Raw genomic sequence first — 20,493 nt, forward strand, 5'->3', positions numbered from 1 at the left:
GCATTCAATTGGGATCCATTGTGCCACGATGCATGGAATTCACTGCAATCAATCAGAATCCACTGCACCGCACCACACTGCATGGAATCCACTGCATTCAATCGAGATCCATTGGGCCACGCTGCATGGAATCCACTGCATTCAATCGAGATCCATTGGGCCACGCTGCATGGAATACACTGCATTCAATCGGGATCCATTTAACCTCGCTGCATGGAATCCACTGCATCAATCGGGATGCATTTTATCATGCTGCCTGGAATCCACTGCATTCAATGACACTGCATGGAATCCACTGCATCAATCGGGATGCATTTAACAATGCTGCATGGAATACACTGCATTCAATGACAATGCATGGAATCCACTGCATCAATCGTGACACATTTTACCATGCTGCATGGAATCCACTGCATTCACTCGGGATCCATTCAGCCATGCTGCATGTAATGCACTGCGTTTAATAGGGATGCATTTTACCATGCTGCATGGAATCCACTGCATTCAGTGATGCTGCATGGAATGCACTACATTCAATCGGGATGCTTTGGGCCATGCTGCATAAAATCCACTGCATTTAATCGGGATGCATTGGGCCACGCTCCATGGAATCAACTGCATTCAATCAGGCTGGATGGAATCCACTGCATTTAATCGGGATGCATTTTACCACGCTGCATGGAATATACTGCATTCAATCACGCTGCATGGAATTCACTGCATTCAATTGGGATCCATTGCGCCACGATGCATGGAATCCACTGCGTTCAATTTAAATCCATTGCACCACACTGCATGGAATCCACTGCAATCTCTCGAGATCCATTGGGCCACGCTGCATGGAATCCACTGCATTCAATCGGGATCCATTTATGACGCTGCATGGAATACACTGGGTTCAATCGGGATGCATTTTACCATGCTGCAGCGAATCCACTGCATTCAGTGACGCTGCATGGAACCCACTGCATTCAATCGGGATGCTTTGGGCCTCGCTGCATAAAATCCACTGCATTTAATCGGGATGCATTGGGCCTCACTGCATGGAATCTACTGCATTCAATCATGCTGCATGGAATCCACTGCATTCAATCATGCTGCATAAAATCCCCTGCATTTAATAGGGTTCAATTTCTCCATGCTGCATGGAATCCACTGCATTCAATCATGCTTCATTGCAACCAGTGCATTCAATCGGGTACCATAGGGCCACGCTTCATGGAATCCACTGCATTCAATCATGCTTCATTGCAACCACTGCATTCAATCGGGAACCATTGGGCCATGCTGCATGGAATCCACTGCATTCAAACACGCTGCATGGAATCCACTGCATTCAATCGGGATGCTTTGGGCCATGCTGGATAATATCCACTGCATTCAATCGGGATTCATTGGGCCTCGCTGCCTGGAATCCACTGCATTCAATCATGCTGCATGGAATCCACTGCATTCAATGACACTGCATGGAATCCACTGCATTCACTAGGGTTTCAATTCTTCACGCTGCATGGCATACACTGCATTCAAACACGCTGCATGGAATCCACTGCATTCAATCGAGATCCATTGGGCCACGCTGCATGGAATTCACTGCAATCAATCAGAATCCACTCCACCACACTGCACGGAGTCCACTGCATTCAATCGAGATCCATTGGGCCACGCTGCATGGAATCCACTGCATTCAATCGGCATCCATTTAACCCCGCTACATGGAATGCACTGCGTTCAATTGGGATGCATTTTACCATGCTGCATGGAATCCACTGCATTCAATGACACTGCATGGAATCCACTGCATCAATCGGGATGCATTTTACCATTCTGCATGGAATCCACTGCATTCAGTGACGCTGCATGTAATCCACTGCAGTCAATCGGGATCCATTGTGCCACATTGCAGGGAAACCACTGCATTCAATCGACATCCATTGCGCCATGCTGCATGGAATCCACTGCATTCAATTGGGATTCATTGGGCCTCACTGCATGGAATACACTGCGTTCAATCGAGATCCATTGGACCACACTGCATGGAATCCACTGCATTCAATCGGGATCCATTTAGCCATGCTTCATGGAATACACTGCGTTCAATCGGGATGCATTTTACCATGCTGCATGGACTCCACTGCATTCAGTGATGCTGCATGGAATGCACTACCTTCAATCGGGATGCTTTGGGCCATGCTGCAAAAAATCCCCTGCATTTAATCGGGATGCATTGGGCCACGCTCCATGGAATCAACTGCATTCAATCAAGCTGGATGGAATCCACTGCATTCAATCATGCTGCATAAAATCCACTGCATTCAATAGGGTTCCATTTCTTCACGCTGCATGAAATACACTGCATTCAAACACGCTGCATGGAATCCACTGCATTCAATCGAGATCCATTGGGCCACGCTGCATTGAATCCACTGCATTCAATTAGGATCCATTGTGCCACGATGCATGGAATCCACTGCGTTCAATCAGAATCCACTGCACCACACTGCATGGAATCCACTGCATTCAATCGAGATCCATCGGGCCACGCTGCATGGAATCCACTGCATTCAATCGAGATTGATTGGGCCACGCTGCATGGAATACACTGCATTCAATCGGGATCCATTTAACCACGCTGCATTGAATCCACTGCATCAACCGGGATGCATTTTATCATGCTGCCTGGAATCCACTGCATTCAATGACACTGCATGGAATCCACTGCATCAATCGGGATGCATTTAACCATGCTGCATGGAATCCACTGCATTCAATGACAATGCATGGAATCCACTGCATCAATCGTGACACATTATACCATGCTGCATGGAATCCACTGCATTCAGTGATGCTGCATGGAATGCACTACCTTCAATTGGGATGCTTTGGGCCATGCTGCATAAAATCCACTGCATTTAATCGGGATGCATTGGGCCACGCTCCATGGAATCAACTGCATTCAATCAAGCTGGATGGAATCCACTGCATTTAATCGGGATGCATTTTACCTTGCTGCATGGAATGTACTGCATTCAATCACGCTGCATGGAATTCACTGCATTCAATTGGGATCCATTGCACAACGATGCATGGAATCCACTGCGTTCAATCAAAATCCATTGCACCACACTGCATGGAATCCACTGCAATCTCTCGAGATCCATTGGGCCACGCTGCATGGAATCCACTGCATTCAATCGGGATCCATTTATGACGCTGCATGGAATACACTGGGTTCAATCGGGATGCATTTTACCATGCTGCAGCGAATCCACTGAATTCAGTGACGCTGCATGGAACCCACTGCATTCAATCGGGATGCTTTGGGCCTCGCTGCATAAAATCCACTGCATTTAATCGGGATGCATTGGGCCTCACTGCATGGAATCTACTGCATTCAATCATGCTGCATGGAATCCACTGCATTCAATCATGCTGCATAAAATCCCCTGCATTTAATAGGGTTCAATTTCTCCATGCTGCATGGAATCCACTGCATTCAATCATGCTTCATTGCAACCAGTGCATTCAATCGGGTACCATAGGGCCACGCTTCATGGAATCCACTGCATTCAATCATGCTTCATTGCAACCACTGCATTCAATCGGGAACCATTGGGCCATGCTGCATGGAATCCACTGCATTCAAACACGCTGCATGGAATCCACTGCATTCAATCGGGATGCTTTGGGCCATGCTGGATAATATCCACTGCATTCAATCGGGATTCATTGGGCCTCGCTGCCTGGAATCCACTGCATTCAATCATGCTGCATGGAATCCACTGCATTCAATGACACTGCATGGAATCCACTGCATTCACTAGGGTTCCATTTCTTCACACTGCATGGCATACACTGCATTCAAACACGCTGCATGGAATCCACTGCATTCAATCGAGATCCATTGGGCCACGCTGCATGGAATTCACTGCAATCAATCAGAATCCACTCCACCACACTGCACGGAGTCCACTGCATTCAATCGAGATCCATTGGGCCACGCTGCATGGAATCCACTGCATTCAATCGGGTTCAATTTAACCGCGCTGCATGGAATCCACTGCATCAATCGGGATGCATTTTATCATGCTGCCTGGAATCCACTGCATTCAATGACACTGCATGGAATCCACTGCATCAATCGGGATGCATTTTACCATGCTGCATGGAATCCACTGCATTCAATGACACTGCATGGAATCCACTGAATCAATCGTGACGCATTTTACCATGCTGCATGGAATCCACTGCATTCAATGACACTGCATGGAATCCACTGCATCAATCGGGATGCATTTTACAATGCTGCATGGAATCCACTGCATTCAATGACACTGCATGGAATCCACTGCATCAATCGGGATGCATTTTACCATGCTGCATGGAATCCACTGCATTCAATGACACTGCATGGAATCCACTGCATTCACTCCGGATCCATTTAGCCATGCTGCATGTAATCCACTGCGTTTAATCGGGATGCATTTTACGATGCTGCATGGAATCCACTGCATTCAGAGATGCTGCATGGAATCCACTGCATCAATCGGGATGCATTTTACCATGCTGCATGGAATCCACTGCATTCAATGACACTGCATGGAATCCACTGCATCAATCGGGATGCATTTTACCATGCTGCATGGAATCCACTGCATTCAATGACACTGCATGGAATCCACTGTATTCACTCGGGATCCATTTAGCCATGCTGCATGTAATCCACTGCGTTTAATCGGGATGCATTTTACCATGCTGCATGGAATCCACTGCATTCAGTGATGCTGCATGGAATGCACTGCATCAATCGGGATGCATTTTACCATGCTGCATGGAATCCACTGCATTCAGTGACGCTGCATGGAATCCACTGCATCAATCGGGATGCATTTTACCATTCTGCATGGAATCCACTGCATTCAGTGACGCTGCATGGAATCCACTGCAGTCAATCGGGATCCATTGTGCCACATTGCAGGGAAACCACTGCATTCAATCAACATCCATTGCGCCATGCTGCATGGAATCCACTGCATTCAATTGGGATTCATTGGGCCTCACTGCATGGAATACACTGCGTTCAATCGAGATCCATTGGACCACACTGCATGGAATCCACTGCATTCTCTCGAGATCCATTGGGCCACGCTGCATCGAATCCACTGCATTCAATCGGGATCCATTTAGCCACGCTGCATGGAATACACTGGGTTCAATCGGGATGCATTTTACCATGCTGCATCGAATTCACTGAATTCAGTGACGCTGCATGGAATCCACTGCATTCAATCGGGATGCTTTGGGCCTCGCTGCATAAAATCCACTGCATTTAATCGGGATGCATTGGGCCTCACTGCCTGGAATCTACTGCATTCAATCATGCTGCATGGAATCCACTGCATTCAATCATGCTGCATAAAATACCCTGCATTTAATAGGGTTCAATTTCTCCATGCTGCATGGAATCCACTGCATTCAATCATGCTTCATTGCAACCAGTGCATTCAATCGGGTACCATAGGGCCACGCTTCATGGAATCCACTCCATTCAGTCATGCTTCATTGCAACCACTGCATTCAATTTGGAACCATTGGGCCATGCTGCATGGAATCCACTGCATTCAAACACGCTGCATGGAATCCACTGCATTCAATCGAGATCCATTGGGCCACGCTGCATGGAATACACTGCATTCAATCGGGATACATTTAACCTCGCTGCATGGAATCCACTGCATCAATCGGGATGCATTTTATCATGCTGCCTGGAATCCACTGCATTCAATGACACTGCATGGAATCCACTGCATCAATCGGGATGCATTTAACAATGCTGCATGGAATCCACTGCATTCAATGACAATGCATGGAATCCACTGCATCAATCGTGACACATTTTACCATGCTGCATGGAATCCACTGCATTCACTCGGGATCCATTCAGCCATGCTGCATGTAATGCACTGCGTTTAATAGGGATGCATTTTACCATGCTGCATGGAATCCACTGCATTCAGTGATGCTGCATGGAATGCACTACCTTCAATCGGGATGCTTTGGGCCATGCTGCATAAAATCCACTGCATTTAATCGGGATGCATTGGGCCACGCTCCATGGAATCAACTGCATTCAATCAGGCTGGATGGAATCCACTGCATTTAATCGGGATGCATTTTACCACGCTGCATGGAATATACTGCATTCAATCACGCTGCATGGAATTCACTGCATTCAATTGGGATCCATTGCGCCACGATGCATGGAATCCACTGCGTTCAATTTAAATCCATTGCACCACACTGCATGGAATCCACTGCAATCTCTCGAGATCCATTGGGCCACGCTGCATGGAATCCACTGCATTCAATCGGGATCCATTTAGCCACGCTGCATGGAATACTCTTCGTTCAATCGGGATGCATTTAACCATGCTGCATCGAATCCACTGCATTCAGTGACGCTGCATGTACTCCACTGCATTCAATCGGGATGCTTTGGGCCTCACTGCATAAAATCCACTGCATTTAATCGGGATGCATTGGGCCTCACTGCATGGAATCTACTGCATTCAATCATGCTGCATGGAATCCACTGCATTCAATCATGCTGCATAAAATCCCCTGCATTTAATAGGGTTCAATTTCTCCATGCTGCATGGAATCCACTGCATTCAATCATGCTTCATTGCAACCAGTGCATTCAATCGGGTACCATAGGGCCACGCTTCATGGAATCCACTGCATTCAATCATGCTTCATTGCAACCACTGCATTCAATCGGGAACCATTGGGCCATGCTGCATGGAATCCACTGCATTCAAACACGCTGCATGGAATCCACTGCATTCAATCGGGATGCTTTGGGCCATGCTGGATAATATCCACTGCATTCAATCGGGATTCATTGGGCCTCGCTGCCTGGAATCCACTGCATTCAATCATGCTGCATGGAATCCACTGCATTCAATGACACTGCATGGAATCCACTGCATTCACTAGGGTTTCATTTCTTCACGCTGCATGGCATACACTGCATTCGAACACGCTGCATGGAATCCACTGCATTCAATCGAGATCCATTGGGCCACGCTGCATGGAATTCACTGCAATCAATCAGAATCCACTCCACCACACTGCACGGAGTCCACTGCATTCAATCGAGATCCATTGGGCCACGCTGCATGGAATCCACTGCATTCAATCGGCATCCATTTAACCCCGCTGCATGGAATGCACTGCGTTCAATTGGGATGCATTTTACCATGCTGCATGGAATCCACTGCATTCAATGACACTGCATGGAATCCACTGCATCAATCGGGATGCATTTTACCATTCTGCATGGAATCCACTGCATTCAGTGACGCTGCATGTAATCCACTGCAGTCAATCGGGATCCATTGTGCCACATTGCAGGGAAACCACTGCATTCAATCGACATCCATTGCGCCATGCTGCATGGAATCCACTGCATTCAATTGGGATTCATTGGGCCTCACTGCATGGAATACACTGCGTTCAATCGAGATCCATTGGACCACACTGCATGGAATCCACTGCATTCAATCGGGATCCATTTAGCCATGCTTCATGGAATACACTGCGTTCAATCGGGATGCATTTTACCATGCTGCATGGACTCCACTGCATTCAGTGATGCTGCATGGAATGCACTACCTTCAATCGGGATGCTTTGGGCCATGCTGCAAAAAATCCCCTGCATTTAATCGGGATGCATTGGGCCACGCTCCATGGAATCAACTGCATTCAATCAAGCTGGATGGAATCCACTGCATTCAATCATGCTGCATAAAATCCACTGCATTCAATAGGGTTCCATTTCTTCACGCTGCATGAAATACACTGCATTCAAGCACGCTGCATGGAATCCACTGCATTCAATCGAGATCCATTGGGCCACGCTGCATTGAATCCACTGCATTCAATTAGGATCCATTGTGCCACGATGCATGGAATCCACTGCGTTCAATCAGAATCCACTGCACCACACTGCATGGAATCCACTGCATTCAATCGAGATCCATCGGGCCACGCTGCATGGAATCCACTGCATTCAATCGAGATTGATTGGGCCACGCTGCATGGAATACACTGCATTCAATCGGGATCCATTTAACCACGCTGCATTGAATCCACTGCATCAACCGGGATGCATTTTATCATGCTGCCTGGAATCCACTGCATTCAATGACACTGCATGGAATCCACTGCATCAATCGGGATGCATTTAACCATGCTGCATGGAATCCACTGCATTCAATGACAATGCATGGAATCCACTGCATCAATCGTGACACATTATACCATGCTGCATGGAATCCACTGCATTCAGTGATGCTGCATGGAATGCACTACCTTCAATCGGGATGCTTTGGGCCATGCTGCATAAAATCCACTGCATTTAATCGGGATGCATTGGGCCACGCTCCATGGAATCAACTGCATTCAATCAAGCTGGATGGAATCCACTGCATTTAATCGGGATGCATTTTACCTTGCTGCATGGAATGTACTGCATTCAATCACGCTGCATGGAATTCACTGCATTCAATTGGGATCCATTGCACAACGATGCATGGAATCCACTGCGTTCAATCAAAATCCATTGCACCACACTGCATGGAATCCACTGCAATCTCTCGAGATCCATTGGGCCACGCTGCATGGAATCCACTGCATTCAATCGGGATCCATTTATGACGCTGCATGGAATACACTGGGTTCAATCGGGATGCATTTTACCATGCTGCAGCGAATCCACTGCATTCAGTGACGCTGCATGGAACCCACTGCATTCAATCGGGATGCTTTGGGCCTCGCTGCATAAAATCCACTGCATTTAATCGGGATGCATTGGGCCTCACTGCATGGAATCTACTGCATTCAATCATGCTGCATGGAATCCACTGCATTCAATCATGCTGCATAAAATCCCCTGCATTTAATAGGGTTCAATTTCTCCATGCTGCATGGAATCCACTGCATTCAATCATGCTTCATTGCAACCAGTGCATTCAATCGGGTACCATAGGGCCACGCTTCATGGAATCCACTGCATTCAATCATGCTTCATTGCAACCACTGCATTCAATCGGGAACCATTGGGCCATGCTGCATGGAATCCACTGCATTCAAACACGCTGCATGGAATCCACTGCATTCAATCGGGATGCTTTGGGCCATACTGGATAATATCCACTGCATTCAATCGGGATTCATTGGGCCTCGCTGCCTGGAATCCACTGCATTCAATCATGCTGCATGGAATCCACTGCATTCAATGACACTGCATGGAATCCACTGCATTCAATAGGGTTCCATTTCTTCACGCTGCATGGCATACACTGCATTCAAACACGCTGCATGGAATCCACTGCATTCAATCGAGATCCATTGGGCCACGCTGCATGGAATTCACTGCAATCAATCAGAATCCACTCCACCACACTGCACGGAGTCCACTGCATTCAATCGAGATCCATTGGGCCACGCTGCATGGAATCCACTGCATTCAATCGGGTTCAATTTAACCCCGCTGCATGGAATCCACTGCATCAATCGGGATGCATTTTATCATGCTGCCTGGAATCCACTGCATTCAATGACACTGCATGGAATCCACTGCATCAATCGGGATGCATTTTACCATGCTGCATGGAATCCACTGCATTCAATGACACTGCATGGAATCCACTGAATCAATCGTGACGCATTTTACCATGCTGCATGGAATCCACTGCATTCAATGACACTGCATGGAATCCACTGCATCAATCGGGATGCATTTTACCATGCTGCATGGAATCCACTGCATTCAATGACACTGCATGGAATCCACTGCATCAATCGGGATGCATTTTACCATGCTGCATGGAATCCACTGCATTCAATGACACTGCATGGAATCCACTGCATTCACTCCGGATCCATTTAGCCATGCTGCATGTAATCCACTGCGTTTAATCGGGATGCATTTTACGATGCTGCATGGAATCCACTGCATTCAGAGATGCTGCATGGAATCCACTGCATCAATCGGGATGCATTTTACCATGCTGCATGGAATCCACTGCATTCAATGACACTGCATGGAATCCACTGCATCAATCGGGATGCATTTTACCATGCTGCATGGAATCCACTGCATTCAATGACACTGCATGGAATCCACTGTATTCACTCGGGATCCATTTAGCCATGCTGCATGTAATCCACTGCGTTTAATCGGGATGCATTTTACCATGCTGCATGGAATCCACTGCATTCAGTGATGCTGCATGGAATGCACTGCATCAATCGGGATGCATTTTACCATGCTGCATGGAATCCACTGCATTCAGTGACGCTGCATGGAATCCACTGCATCAATCGGGATGCATTTTACCATTCTGCATGGAATCCACTGCATTCAGTGACGCTGCATGGAATCCACTGCAGTCAATCGGGATCCATTGTGCCACATTGCAGGGAAACCACTGCATTCAATCAACATCCATTGCGCCATGCTGCATGGAATCCACTGCATTCAATTGGGATTCATTGGGCCTCACTGCATGGAATACACTGCGTTCAATCGAGATCCATTGGACCACACTGCATGGAATCCACTGCATTCAATCGGGATCCAATTAGCCATGCTTCATGGAATACACTGCGTTCAATCGGGATGCATTTTACCATGCTGCATGGAATCCACTGCATTCAGTGATGCTGCATGGAATGCACTACCTTCAATCGGGATGCTTTGGGCCATGCTGCATAAAATCCACTGCATTTAATCGGGATGCATTGGGCCAGGCTCCATGGAATCAACTGCATTCAATCAAGCTGGATGGAATCCACTGCATTCAATCATGCTGCATAAAATCCACTGCATTCAATAGGGTTCCATTTCTTCACGCTGCATGAAATACACTGCATTCAAACACGCTGCATGGAATCCACTGCATTCAATCGAGATCCATTGGGCCACGCTGCATTGAATCCACTGCATTCAATTGGGATCCATTGTGCCACGATGCATGGAATCCACTGCGTTCAATCAGAATCCACTGCACCACACTGCATGGAATCCACTGCATTCAATCGAGATCCATTGGGCCACGCTGCATGGAATCCACTGCATTCAATCGAGATCCATTGGGCCACGCTGCATGGAATCCACTGCATTCAATCGGGATCCATTTAACCCCGCTGCATGGAATACACTGCATTCAATCGGGATGCATTTTATCATGCTGCCTGGAATACACTGCATTCAATAACAATGCATGGAATCCACTGCATCAATCGTGACACATTTTACCATGCTGCATGGAATCCACTGCATTCAGTGATGCTGCATGGAATGCACTACCTTCAATCGGGATGCTTTGGGCCATGCTGCATAAAATCCACTGCATTTAATCGGGATGCATTGGGCCACGCTCCATGGAATCAACTGCATTCAATCAAGCTGGATGGAATCCACTGCATTTAATCGGGATGCATTTTACCTTGCTGCATGGAATGTACTGCATTCAATCACGCTGCATGGAATTCACTGCATTCAATTGGGATCCATTGTGGCAAATGCATGGAATCCACTGCGTTCAATCAAATTCCATTGCACCATACTGCATGGAATCCACTGCATTCTCTCGAGATCCATTGGGCCACGCTGCATGGAATCCACTGCATTCAATCGGGATGCTTTGGGCCTCGCTGCATAAAATCCACTGCATTTAATCGGGATGCATTGGGCCTCACTGCATGGAATCTACTGCATTCAATCATGCTGCATGGAATCCACTGCATTCAATCATGCTGCATAAAATCACCTGCATTTAATAGGGTTCAATTTCTCCATGCTGCATGGAATCCACTGCATTCAATCATGCTTCATTGCAACCAGTGCATTCAATCGGGTACCATAGGGCCACGCTTCATGGAATCCACTGCATTCAATCATGCTTCATTGCAACCACTGCATTCAATCGGGAACCATTGGGCCATGCTGCATGGAATCCACTGCATTCAAACACGCTGCATGGAATCCACTGCATTCAATCGGGATGCTTTGGGCCATGCTGGATAATATCCACTGCATTCAATTGGGATTCATTGGGCCTCGCTGCCTGGAATCCACTGCATTCAATCATGCTGCATGGAATCCACTGCATTCAATGACACTGCATGGAATCCACTGCATTCAATAGGGTTCCATTTCTTCACGCTGCATGGCATACACTGCATTCAAACACGCTGCATGGAACCCACTGCATTCAATCGAGATCCATTGGGCCACGCTGCATGGAATTCACTGCAATCAATCAGAATCCACTCCACCACACTGCACGGAGTCCACTGCATTCAATCGAGATACATTGGGCCACGCTGCATGGAATCCACTGCATTCAATCGGCATCCATTTAACCCCGCTGCATGGAATGCACTGCGTTCAATTGGGATGCATTTTACCATGCTGCATGGAATCCACTGCATTCAATGACACTGCATGGAATCCACTGCATCAATCTGGATGCATTTTACCATTCTGCATGGAATCCACTGCATTCAGTGACGCTGCATGGAATCCACTGCACTCAATCGGGATCCATTGTGCCACATTGCAGGGAAACCACTGCATTCAATCGACATCCATTGCGCCATGCTGCATGGAATCCACTGCATTCAATTGGGATTGATTGGGCCTCACTGCATGGAATACACTGCGTTCAATCGAGATCCATTGGACCACACTGCATGGAATCCACTGCATTCAATCGGGATCCATTTCGCCATGCTTCATGGAATACACTGCGTTCAATCGGGATGCATTTTACCATGCTGCATGGAATCCACTGCATTCAGTGATGCTGCATGGAATGCACTACCTTCAATCGGGATGCTTTGGGCCATGCTGCATAAAATCCACTGCATTTAATCGGGATGCATTGGGCCACGCTCCATGGAATCAACTGCATTCAATCAAGCTGGATGGAATCCACTGCATTCAATCATGCTGCATAAAATCCACTGCATTCAATAGGGTTCCATTTCTTCACGCTGCATGAAATACACTGCATTCAAACACGCTGCATGGAATCCACTGCATTCAATCGAGATCCATTGGGCCACGCTGCATTGAATCCACTGCATTCAATTGGGATCCATTGTGCCACGATGCATGGAATCCACTGCGTTCAATCAGAATCCACTGCACCACACTGCATGGAATCCACTGCATTCAATCGAGATCCATTGGGCCACGCTGCATGGAATCCACTGCATTCAATCGAGATCCATTGGACCACGCTGCATGGAATACACTGCATTCAATCGGGATCCATTAAACCACGCTGCATGGAATCCACTGCATCAATCGGGATGCATTTTATCATGCTGCCTGGAATCCACTGCATTCAATGACACTGCATGGAATCCACTGCATCAATCGGGATGCATTTAACCATGCTGCATGGAATCCACTGCATTCAATGACACTGCATGGAATCCACTGCATTCAATAGGGTTCCATTTCTTCACGCTGCATAGCATACACTGCATTCAAACACGCTGCATGGAATCCACTGCATTCAATCGAGATCCATTGGGCCACGCTGCATGGAATTCACTGCAATCAATCAGAATCCACTCCACCACACTGCACGGAGTCCACTGCATTCAATCGAGATCCATTGGGCCACGCTGCATAGAATCCACTGCATTCAATCGGGTTCAATTTAACCCCGCTGCATGGAATCCACTGCATCAATCGGGATGCATTTTATCATGCTGCCTGGAATCCACTGCATTCAATGACACTGCATGGAATCCACTGCATCAATCGGGATGCATTTTACCATGCTGCATGGAATCCACTGCATTCAATGACACTGCATGGAATCCACTGAATCAATCGTGACGCATTTTACCATGCTGCATGGAATCCACTGCATTCAATGACACTGCATGGAATCCACTGCATCAATCGGGATGCATTTTACAATGCTGCATGGAATCCACTGCATTCAATGACACTGCATGGAATCCACTGCATCAATCGGGATGCATTTTACCATGCTGCATTGAATCCACTGCATTCAATTGGGATCCATTGTGCCACGATGCATGGAATCCACTGCGTTCAATCAGAATCCACTGCACCACACTGCATGGAATCCACTGCATTCAATCGAGATCCATTGGGCCACGCTGCATGGAATCCACTGCATTCAATCGAGATCCATTGGGCCACGCTGCATGGAATCCACTGCATTCAATCGGGATCCATTTAACCCCGCTGCATGGAATACACTGCATTCAATCGGGATGCATTTTATCATGCTGCCTGGAATACACTGCATTCAATAACAATGCATGGAATCCACTGCATCAATCGTGACACATTTTACCATGCTGCATGGAATCCACTGCATTCAGTGATGCTGCATGGAATGCACTACCTTCAATCGGGATGCTTTGGGCCATGCTGCATAAAATCCACTGCATTTAATCGGGATGCATTGGGCCACGCTCCATGGAATCAACTGCATTCAATCAAGCTGGATGGAATCCACTGCATTTAATCGGGATGCATTTTACCTTGCTGCATGGAATGTACTGCATTCAATCACGCTGCATGGAATTCACTGCATTCAATTGGGATCCATTGTGGCAAATGCATGGAATCCACTGCGTTCAATCAAATTCCATTGCACCATACTGCATGGAATCCACTGCATTCTCTCGAGATCCATTGGGCCACGCTGCATGGAATCCACTGCATTCAATCGGGATGCTTTGGGCCTCGCTGCATAAAATCCACTGCATTTAATCGGGATGCATTGGGCCTCACTGCATGGAATCTACTGCATTCAATCATGCTGCATGGAATCCACTGCATTCAATCATGCTGCATAAAATCACCTGCATTTAATAGGGTTCAATTTCTCCATGCTGCATGGAATCCACTGCATTCAATCATGCTTCATTGCAACCAGTGCATTCAATCGGGTACCATAGGGCCACGCTTCATGGAATCCACTGCATTCAATCATGCTTCATTGCAACCACTGCATTCAATCGGGAACCATTGGGCCATGCTGCATGGAATCCACTGCATTCAAACACGCTGCATGGAATCCACTGCATTCAATCGGGATGCTTTGGGCCATGCTGGATAATATCCAATGCATTCAATTGGGATTCATTGGGCCTCGCTGCCTGGAATCCACTGCATTCAATCATGCTGCATGGAATCCACTGCATTCAATGACACTGCATGGAATCCACTGCATTCAATAGGGTTCCATTTCTTCACGCTGCATGGCATACACTGCATTCAAACACGCTGCATGGAACCCACTGCATTCAATCGAGATCCATTGGGCCACGCTGCATGGAATTCACTGCAATCAATCAGAATCCACTCCACCACACTGCACGGAGTCCACTGCATTCAATCGAGATACATTGGGCCACGCTGCATGGAATCCACTGCATTCAATCGGCATCCATTTAACCCCGCTGCATGGAATGCACTGCGTTCAATTGGGATGCATTTTACCATGCTGCATGGAATCCACTGCATTCAATGACACTGCATGGAATCCACTGCATCAATCTGGATGCATTTTACCATTCTGCATGGAATCCACTGCATTCAGTGACGCTGCATGGAATCCACTGCAGTCAATCGGGATCCATTGTGCCACATTGCAGGGAAACCACTGCATTCAATCGACATCCATTGCGCCATGCTGCATGGAATCCACTGCATTCAATTGGGATTCATTGGGCCTCACTGCATGGAATACACTGCGTTCAATCGAGATCCATTGGACCACACTGCATGGAATCCACTGCATTCAATCGGGATCCATTTCGCCATGCTTCATGGAATACACTGCGTTCAATCGGGATGCATTTTACCATGCTGCATGGAATCCACTGCATTCAGTGATGCTGCATGGAATGCACTACCTTCAATCGGGATGCTTTGGGCCATGCTGCATAAAATCCACTGCATTTAATCGGGATGCATTGGGCCACGCTCCATGGAATCAACTGCATTCAATCAAGCTGGATGGAATCCACTGCATTCAATCATGCTGCATAAAATCCACTGCATTCAATAGGGTTCCATTTCTTCACGCTGCATGAAATACACTGCATTCAAACACGCTGCATGGAATCCACTGCATTCAATCGAGATCCATTGGGCCACGCTGCATTGAATCCACTGCATTCAATTGGGATCCATTGTGCCACGATGCATGGAATCCACTGCGTTCAATCAGAATCCACTGCACCACACTGCATGGAATCCACTGCATTCAATCGAGATCCATTGGGCCACGCTGCATGGAATCCACTGCATTCAATCGAGATCCATTGGACCACGCTGCATGGAATACACTGCATTCAATCGGGATCCATTAAACCACGCTGCATGGAATCCACTGCATCAATCGGGATGCATTTTATCATGCTGCCTGGAATCCACTGCATTCAATGACACTGCATGGAATCCACTGCATCAATCGGGATGCATTTAACCATGCTGCATGGAATCCACTGCATTCAATGACACTGCATGGAATCCACTGCATTCAATAGGGTTCCATTTCTTCACGCTGCATAGCATACACTGCATTCAAACACGCTGCATGGAATCCACTGCATTCAATCGAGATCCATTGGGCCACGCTGCATGGAATTCACTGCAATCAATCAGAATCCACTCCACCACACTGCACGGAGTCCACTGCATTCAATCGAGATCCATTGGGCCACGCTGCATGGAATCCACTGCATTCAATCGGGTTCAATTTAACCCCGCTGCATGGAATCCACTGCATCAATCGGGATGCATTTTATCATGCTGCCTGGAATCCACTGCATTCAATGACACTGCATGGAATCCACTGCATCAATCGGGATGCATTTTACCATGCTGCATGGAATCCACTGCATTCAATGACACTGCATGGAATCCACTGAATCAATCGTGACGCATTTTACCATGCTGCATGGAATCCACTGCATTCAATGACACTGCATGGAATCCACTGCATCAATCGGGATGCATTTTACAATGCTGCATGGAATCCACTGCATTCAATGACACTGCATGGAATCCACTGCATCAATCGGGATGCATTTTACCATGCTGCATGGAATCCACTGCATTCAATGACACTGCATGGAATCCACTGCATTCACTCCGGATCCATTTAGCCATGCTGCATGTAATCCACTGCGTTTAATCGGGATGCATTTTACGATGCTGCATGGAATCCACTGCATTCAGAGATGCTGCATGGAATCCACTGCATCAATCGGGATGCATTTTACCATGCTGCATGGAATCCACTGCATTCAATGACACTGCATGGAATCCACTGCATCAATCGGGATGCATTTTACCATGCTGCATGGAATCCACTGCATTCAATGACACTGCATGGAATCCACTGTATTCACTCGGGATCCATTTAGCCATGCTGCATGTAATCCACTGCGTTTAATCGGGATGCATTTTACCATGCTGCATGGAATCCACTGCATTCAGTGATGCTGCATGGAATGCACTGCATCAATCGTGATGCATTTTACCATGCTGCATGGAATCCACTGCATTCAATGACACTGCATGGAATCCACTGCATCAATCGGGATGCATTTTACCATTCTGCATGGAATCCACTGCATTCAGTGACGCTGCATGGAATCCACTGCAGTCAATCGGGATCCATTGTGCCACATTGCAGGGAAACCACTGCATTCAATCAACATCCATTGCGCCATGCTGCATGGAATCCACTGCATTCAATTGGGATTCATTGGGCCTCACTGCATGGAATACACTGCGTTCAATCGAGATCCATTGGACCACACTGCATGGAATCCACTGCATTCAATCGGGATCCAATTAGCCATGCTTCATGGAATACACTGCGTTCAATCGGGATGCATTTTACCATGCTGCATGGAATCCACTGCATTCAGTGATGCTGCATGGAATGCACTACCTTCAATCGGGATGCTTTGGGCCATGCTGCATAAAATCCACTGCATTTAATCGGGATGCATTGGGCCAGGCTCCATGGAATCAACTGCATTCAATCAAGCTGGATGGAATCCACTGCATTCAATCATGCTGCATAAAATCCACTGCATTCAATAGGGTTCCATTTCTTCACGCTGCATGAAATACACTGCATTCAAACACGCTGCATGGAATCCACTGCATTCAATCGAGATCCATTGGGCCACGCTGCATTGAATCCACTGCATTCAATTGGGATCCATTGTGCCACGATGCATGGAATCCACTGCGTTCAATCAGAATCCACTGCACCACACTGCATGGAATCCACTGCATTCAATCGAGATCCATTGGGCCACGCTGCATGGAATCCACTGCATTCAATCGAGATCCATTGGGCCACGCTGCATGGAATCCACTGCATTCAATCGGGATCCATTTAACCCCGCTGCATGGAATCCACTGCATCAATCGGGATGCATTTTATCATGCTGCCTGGAATACACTGCATTCAATAACAATGCATGGAATCCACTGCATCAATCGTGACACATTTTACCATGCTGCATGGAATCCACTGCATTCAGTGATGCTGCATGGAATGCACTACCTTCAATCGGGATGCTTTGGGCCATGCTGCATAAAATCCACTGCATTTAATCGGGATGCATTGGGCCACGCTCCATGGAATCAACTGCATTCAATCAAGCTGGATGGAATCCACTGCATTTAATCGGGATGCATTTTACCTTGCTGCATGGAATGTACTGCATTCAATCACGCTGCATGGAATTCACTGCATTCAATTGGGATCCATTGTGGCAAATGCATGGAATCCACTGCGTTCAATCAAAATCCATTGCACCATACTGCATGGAATCCACTGCATTCTCTCGAGATCCATTGGGCCACGCTGCATGGAATCCACTGCATTCAATCGGGATGCTTTGGGCCTCGCTGCATAAAATCCACTGCATTTAATCGGGATGCATTGGGCCTCACTGCATGGAATCTACTGCATTCAATCATGCTGCATGGAATCCACTGCATTCAATCATGCTGCATAAAATCCCCTGCATTTAATAGGGTTCAATTTCTCCATGCTGCATGGAATCCACTGCATTCAATCATGCTTCATTGCAACCAGTGCATTCAATCGGGTACCATAGGGCCACGCTTCATGGAATCCACTGCATTCAATCATGCTTCATTGCAACCACTGCATTCAATCGGGAACCATTGGGCCATGCTGCATGGAATCCACTGCATTCAAACACGCTGCATGGAATCCACTGCATTCAATCGGGATGCTTTGGGCCATGCTGGATAATATCCACTGCATTCAATTGGGATTCATTGGGCCTCGCTGCCTGGAATCCACTGCATTCAATCATGCTGCATGGAATCCACTGCATTCAATGACACTGCATGGAATCCACTGCATTCAATAGGGTTCCATTTCTTCACGCTGCATGGCATACACTGCATTCAAACACGCTGCATGGAACCCACTGCATTCAATCGAGATCCATTGGGCCACGCTGCATGGAATTCACTGCAATCAATCAGAATCCACTCCACCACACTGCACGGAGTCCACTGCATTCAATCGAGATACATTGGGCCACGCTGCATGGAATCCACTGCATTCAATCGGCATCCATTTAACCCCACTGCATGGAATGCACTGCGTTCAATTGGGATGCATTTTACCATGCTGCATGGAATCCACTGCATTCAATGACACTGCATGGAATCCACTGCATCAATCTGGATGCATTTTACCATTCTGCATGGAATCCACTGCATTCAGTGACGCTGCATGGAATCCACTGCACTCAATCGGGATCCATTCTGCCACATTGCAGGGAAACCACTGCATTCAATCGACATCCATTGCGCCATGCTGCATGGAATCCACTGCATTCAATTGGGATTCATTGGGCCTCACTGCATGGAATACACTGCGTTCAATCGAGATCCATTGGACCACACTGCATGGAATCCACTGCATTCAATCGGGATCCATTTCGCCATGCTTCATGGAATACACTGCGTTCAATCGGGATGCATTTTACCATGCTGCATGGAATCCACTGCATTCAGTGATGCTGCATGGAATGCACTACCTTCAATCGGGATGCTTTGGGCCATGCTGCATAAAATCCACTGCATTTAATCGGGATGCATTGGGCCACGCTCCATGGAATCAACTGCATTCAATCAAGCTGGATGGAATCCACTGCATTCAATCATGCTGCATAAAATCCACTGCATTCAATAGGGTTCCATTTCTTCACGCTGCATGAAATACACTGCATTCAAACACGCTGCATGGAATCCACTGCATTCAATCGAGATCCATTGGGCCACGCTGCATTGAATCCACTGCATTCAATTGGGATCCATTGTGCCACGATGCATGGAATCCACTGCGT

The sequence above is a fragment of the Sus scrofa genome, chromosome 13, assembly GCF_054392235.1.
Source record: "Sus scrofa isolate SSC_HxYL_T2T_F1_AM1 chromosome 13, Sscrofa_HxYL_maternal_Yorkshire_Landrace_v2.0, whole genome shotgun sequence".
In the NCBI taxonomy this organism is placed as follows: domain Eukaryota; kingdom Metazoa; phylum Chordata; class Mammalia; order Artiodactyla; family Suidae; genus Sus; species Sus scrofa.